At 40.2% G+C, this 6464-nt stretch overlaps 1 protein-coding gene across 2 annotated transcripts in view; it reads left to right on the top strand.

Annotated features, from left to right (window-relative positions):
• The window catches only part of fam20b (FAM20B glycosaminoglycan xylosylkinase), a 28399-nt gene continuing 21935 nt past the window's right edge, over positions 1–6464 (top strand). The window contains exon 1 of one of the 2 annotated variants that reach the window (XM_007259480.4): positions 1–198. The gene's annotated coding sequence lies outside the window, so the exon portion shown is untranslated. Of the gene's footprint in view, positions 199–1718; positions 2127–6464 lie in introns of those variants that run through there. The other variant, XM_022664809.2, reaches the window with a different exon arrangement.

The raw sequence follows: 6464 nt of genomic DNA, 5'->3' as shown, positions 1-6464 counted from the left end.
TGTACACACAGGAAGAGCTCACACACAGCGATACACAGAGAGAGAGAGAGGGGGAGAGGGGGAGTGTGGAGCTGGAGTGGACAGCGGCTATGGATGAGAAACGACCGCTCGGCTTCATCACCATCTAGATACAGGAGCGAGCAGCGCCCGGAGGTCGTGCAGCCGGCGTGGTTTGGTGTGAGCAGTGTGAGGAAGGCGGTGAGTAGTGCTGGGGGCTCGCAGGCTGCAGGTTTACTCAGTACTGCATTACGCGCACAGCTGCCTGGACAGAGACTAAACATTAGCTAGCCTGTTAGCTAGCTGAACTAGCTAACGAGCCGGCAGGGCTTTAATAAACACAACCCGCCCGTCGCTGCTAATGTCTGTGTATGGTGTGACAGTTCTCCGCCCTATCCAGTGCTAAACTATAACAGGGGGCTGAACCAGTTACCTAGAGAACGTTAGCCTACCTAGCTAACTATTACACACGGTGCTTAACTGGGAAATGTACTTAGCTTGGCTGGCTAGCTTAGCTCCCCGCTAGCTGCCTGTGAGTTGTCATTTCAGCTAGCTTGGTTAGCTAGGTTAGCTTGTATTCCTACCTTGGTTCAGGATAGCTAGTTTTAACAAGAATTAGCAAACGCTAGCTAGTTCATTTGACTCATTAACGTTAGCTAACTAATCACTCAATGTGTAACCTAGTTGTCTACACACGGGGATATTTAGGTTAGCATAACTAGCTAGATTATGCTAGTTAAGCAGGTTAGCTTGTATTTATACCATGGTTCAGAATAGCTAGTTTTAACACGAAGATAGCATATTTGACTCATTAACTAATTGCTAAATGTGTAACTTAGTTATCTACCGAAGGGGTTGGTTAGCTAACTAGCCAGCTAGGTTAGGCCTGCCAATTAACCAGGTTAGCTTGTATTAGGTTAGCTTGGTTCAGAATAACTAGTTTTAACACGAACTAGCTAACGCTAGCTAGCTAATTTGACTCTGACTTTAACTAATTACTAAATGTGTATCTACACAAGGGAGTAGTTAGCTACTAAGTTAGGCTAAGTAGGTTAGCTTGCTACCTAGCTAGCTACCTCCCTTCTGTATTAGCAGCGTGGTATTAACCTTGCCCATATAATAATATAGCTTATACATATATATCTATATAGGCTGGCTAGCTAGTTAGCTAACGTTAGCTAATTATATTGCTGCAAGTAGTGTTACATTGGACTGTATTTTTTTTCTAAAGTTTTTTTTTTCTAAGAATCACCATAATTTCCCTCTGGGATCAATAAAGTAACGTTAGCTTGTATATCTATCCATCTACCTCAGCAGCTGATCCTCACTCCATGTATTAAAGCTAGCTAGGTTAGACTATTCAGTCAGCTGTTACATATCTGGCTCTGGATCTGTGTGTGTGCACTTTCATTAATAGTGAACTGAAGAAAATAATTTACATCGGCCACCTAACCCTGTGGGGAGTCTTTTTACTGTCTGGACTCTGAGCTTTTAATTCATATATCTATCTAAATAGCTTAGCTAGGCTACAGATGCTGGTGTGAGGGGCTGTGGTGTGTCTGCAGCGGAGGGCTGTCTATGAATGAGCGGTTGTGTAGAGAGAGAGAGAGAGAGAGAGAGAGAGAGAGAGAGAGAGAGAGAGAGAGAGAGAGAGAGAGAGATAGAGTGAGAGTGAGAGAGAGAGAGTGAGTGAGTGAGGAAGCTGGTTGAGTGCTGCTGGCTGCGTGTCTGTTTACTCAGCCTGCTGTAAGGTGGTGGCACATGTAAAGCCAGTGTGTGTATAGGTTAACGGCTCTGCCACGTAGAATACATGCTTGTTGTACACTGTATGTTGTGCAGTGGGTGTCTGACTAACTGTTAAAGTCCACGTAGACTCTGGGATCTCTACACTCCTCCTATTGGTGGCTGAGACTTGACACCGTCGTTTTCCCCGCCGCTGGTGAGCACACAGTGGGTATTAGGTGTTGTGAAGCTGTGGGCTGCTTTGTGAATTTGTAACTTCCTCTATCTATCTCTCTGTCTTTATCTCCCTCTCTCTGTCTCTCTGAGGGGACACTCACTGACTTACCACTGTGGAAGGCACACCCACGTGAACCCACGCTTCCTGGCAACTTTGTGACGACAATAATGTGAGATCACTGGTTACTGGATAAATATATTACTGATTGTGGACCCGTTAGTTTTACACTTTATTTCACACCCCACGTCAGTTTAAAGGCCTCCTCCTTTAAAGGCCTACACATTCAACCAGCAGCAGACCTGTGGTCAGAAACTGACCTATAATAAGGGCTAGGGGATGATGTGTACAGAGAGGAAAAAGAGTAGATAGCCTTTGAGAGTACACCTACAAACAGCTACAGCTCTGTAAAAATAAAATAAAAGACCACTTCAAAATGATCAGTTTCACTGATTTACTATCTATAGGTGTATGTTTGAGTAAAATGAACATCGTTGGTTTATTCTATAAACCACTGACATTTCTTCCAAATTCCAAATAAAAATATTGTAATTTAGAGCATTTATTTGCAGAAAATGAGAAATCAAATTAATGAAAAAGCTGCAGTGCTTTCAAACCTTAAGTAATGCAAAGAAAAATTGTTCATATTAATTTAGAAACAAGAATAATTCTAATGTTTTTTCTAAGGAAGAGTTCAGAATCAATAATTGGTGGAGTAACCCAGATTTGTAATCACAGATTTCAGGTGTCTTGGCATGCTCTCCATCAGTCTTTTACACCTATAATAGTTGAAATGCTTTTACATGTGTTTTACATGTGTGTTTACATGAACTCCGTCATCTTATCGTGATCAAATTTCTGCAGTCATATTATATATTATTTAAATAAACATTGTGGTTCAGTTTTTTAAATGGGATCAAGGCCTAGAAATCCAATAAAGAGAGCTGGATTTTAACTCAGTAACTGGACTTCTCATCACAAGTATATGCTTTTGTGGGATGCTTAAAAAAGTTTATCTCAGTCTTTGCAGCATTATTGAATACGCTGTAAGAAAGACAGCTATGTGCACTATTAGAAACCAAATAAATAAACATCCATAATTTCCAGTAGTCTGAAGTTTAACTCAGATTCTGCTGTGATATTATTGGCTGGGTTACCAAAAGGTATAGTATATTTTCTTACAAATAGTGAATTGCTATATTATGTTTTGCAATACACTATTAGTATTGATTTTTAATTATTACTTTAATGTAAAGCTTGGTGTCAGACAGTGGTTCATTTTATGTTATGCTTAAACTAGCAGTGTTCTTTGTTTTTGAATGACTGTTGTAATTGGATAAAAGGTAAAACCTTGCCTTTACTCAGATTTATGCATATGATGGTGTGTTTTTATACAAATTGGGTGAATCCCATTTCTCCCCTTGGCCCTACCCCTTACCCCTACCCCTTCTTTTCGAGTGTAATCCTTCCCCTTGGAACGGAGTTACAAGGGGAAGGGGTAAAATCCTACCCCTAGGAATTGGGACAACCCTTCAAGCACCCGGTGAAAGGTGAATCTTATTGAAAATAGCCTCCATAATATACTAGAAATTGTATATCACACTGGTTCCCAACACTGGTCCTGGAGCAGGTAATGTGTTACAAAAACAATATAATGTGCAAGAATATGGGTCCTCAGTGACAGAGGAATCACTGGTATATCACAATGACGTTTGTCAATGAACAATAAATACATAAATAAATAGCACTGATTTATGACCAGGCTACTAGCGGTGGTGTGTAGGTGACCCTGCTGGGCTGATGTGATGATAGCAGTGGAGCGCTAAAGTTCAGTAGCCTAGCTGCTGGTTAACTAGTTAACTTTAGGGCATTGTATGTGTACAGAAAGGGGGCAAGAGGTGCAGAAATTAATTAATATTGTCCATTCCTTAATTCCTCTGTGATGGGGAGCTGAAATTAGCTCTGATTATTTTTTATTTGATTAATTTTTTCCGTTCCGCCTTAAATGCGGTAGCGCCTACCTTCTGTTGCACCATTTAAGGTGGAACGGGAAAGTTAGCTAGCTAGCTAGCTACCGAAACGAACTACTAGCGAACTTTTTATGCTTGTTACGAAGAATTCAGCCATAAAACATCAAAACTACACAATAAACTAAGGTAATACAGTGCTAATCGTAATTTTTAACATGGAAAATACTTTCTTTGGTCGCTTGTTCCGCCATCTTGCCAGTCATTCTCATACCCCTTGGTACGAAGTGTGGGTCTGGAAAATCTCCGTTTGAAGGGCTAACTAGCCCTACCCCTTACCCCTACCACTTCATCCTAACAGGAATCGGGACACCCCTACCCCTTGACGTGCACGCGCAAAACAGAGGGGTAGGGGTAAGGGGTAGGGCCAAGGGGAGAAATGGGATTCACCCTTAGTCAAGTCAAGTGAAGTAGTTTTATTGTCAATACTGCATATTTACAGGACATACATAGAAACATCAGTCTGAACTGTTTCATTCAAAATATGATTCCAGGTTTATTGTGCATCTCTAATATTAACAGAATGATTTGATAATCATATTGCCCAACAGGGAGGGACAATTTGAATGAAGTGTTCTGTCCTGACTAGTTTACTATTTAAAGTTGAGATGTAATAAATGCCATTTGAACCTGTATGAAATAACATTTTTCTGGGAGCACCATCTGCTTGAGTTTGGACTGAGTGCTAGCTTGACTAATGATGAGGTAGGTCTGCAAAAGAGGTTCTGTGAGTAGTGATTAGCTGTCAAGGAGGGTTCCTGAGTGTGTTCAGTGGAACATGTAAGTTATATGAATGCTGATTGTCTAGTTTACACCCTAGACAGAAAGTAGATACAATTATAAACCTGCCAGGCTGTCCGTGTATTTATAGCACATCAGTCTTGATTGTTGTACTGATACAATAGGAAAATCTGTTGTTATATAATGTTGTTTAGCCAGGTGACATCAGGTCTTTGCTTTTCTTAGGGTGCTTTTACACACCTACCTTGTTTGGTCTGGACTGTTGAAGTGTGATGATGGTGTGTTTTTATACAATTAGTCAAGTCAAGTCAAGTAGTTTTATTGTCAATACTTCATATTTACAGGACATACAGAGAATTAAAATTGCGTTCCCCTTTCCAAAAAATCCTAGTATGTAGCCAGGGTTTTGCCAGTTCACAGCCCAAGTTGCAGTAGAACTCTTATTATTGTCTGACTTATGTAAACCTGGAGTTGTTTCATTATCTATATAGTTAGAGTTTGCATAAACGCATTAATTGCGTTACTGACAAAACCTGAATTTATGTGGATTGTAAAGTGTAGTAAATTAACTGTTACTAAGTGTATTATACACTATTGTACACTGTATAATTAAGTGTATTATTTTATGTTTATGTTAGGATTCAGATTGGTGTAAAATAAATGAACTGTTGAACCTGTTTGCATTTAATGTAGTTGGGTTGATTAATCCTTTTAGAGGGCCACAGATGTCAGTTCTAAAAGGTTGGGAACATCCCTTCACTTATTTATCTTTGTGCATTGGCGTTGCTTGCATTATAATCTACAGTTTTGTAAAGGTCATTATGTAAAGATCTTGCTGGGACTGGGTCACAAATGCAGTAATGATGTGAACATTTAAACTTGTACTTGTTGGCAAGTATAGTTCCTATATTTGTTACTTGCTGTGAGTTTGGGGTTTTCTTTTTGTCAGCATGTTAGTATTTTGTGTTTTTCATGACTGCTTAATTTGCTTAGATCTTGACTTGTGGCTGCTTTGTAGAGGTGTGCCAAAAAATCGATTCACATAAGAATCTTGATTCTCATTTACTACGATTCAGAATCGATTTAAAATGTCCCAAAATCGATTCTAAGGTCCAATCCCATTTCTTCCCTTGGCCCTACCCCTCACGGTAAGTTCACACTGCAGCGGCACGAAGCGTTTTTCGCTCCGCCTCCCACTGCCCAAAGCGACCGTGGCCGCTGCAGTTTGAACTTACCGTCAGACCCACACAGAGCGTAGGTGTTTGAGAATCACCGGTAAGATGGCAGAACAAGCACTATATTACCTTAGATTAACGTGTAGTTTTAATGTTTTATGGCAGAATGCTTCATAACAAGCATAAAAAAGATCGCTAGTAGTTAGTTTCAGTTTCTGTTAGCTAGCTAACTAGCTAACTTTCCAGTTCCACCTTAAATAACGCTACAGGTGGCAGCGGGCTGCAGCATTTAAGGCGGAACGGAAAAATAACAATAAGCTAATCAGAGCTAATTTCAGCTCCCCATCACAGAGGAATTAAGGAATGGACAATATGAATTAATTTCTCCACCTCCTGCCCCCTTTCTGAAGAAATACAACGGCCTAAAATTAACTAGTTAATCAGCAGCTGCTCCTGAACTTTAGCGCTCCACTGCTATCATCACATCAGCCCAGCAGCGTCACCTACACACCACCGCTAGTAGCCTTATAATAAAGCAGTGTTATTTATTATTTATTTATTGTTCAT

Source organism: Astyanax mexicanus, chromosome 1 (assembly GCF_023375975.1).
Source record: "Astyanax mexicanus isolate ESR-SI-001 chromosome 1, AstMex3_surface, whole genome shotgun sequence".
NCBI classification, from domain to species: domain Eukaryota; kingdom Metazoa; phylum Chordata; class Actinopteri; order Characiformes; family Acestrorhamphidae; genus Astyanax; species Astyanax mexicanus.
Note: the sequence above shows the minus strand (reverse complement) of the source record. Positions and strands in the feature narration are given on the sequence as shown.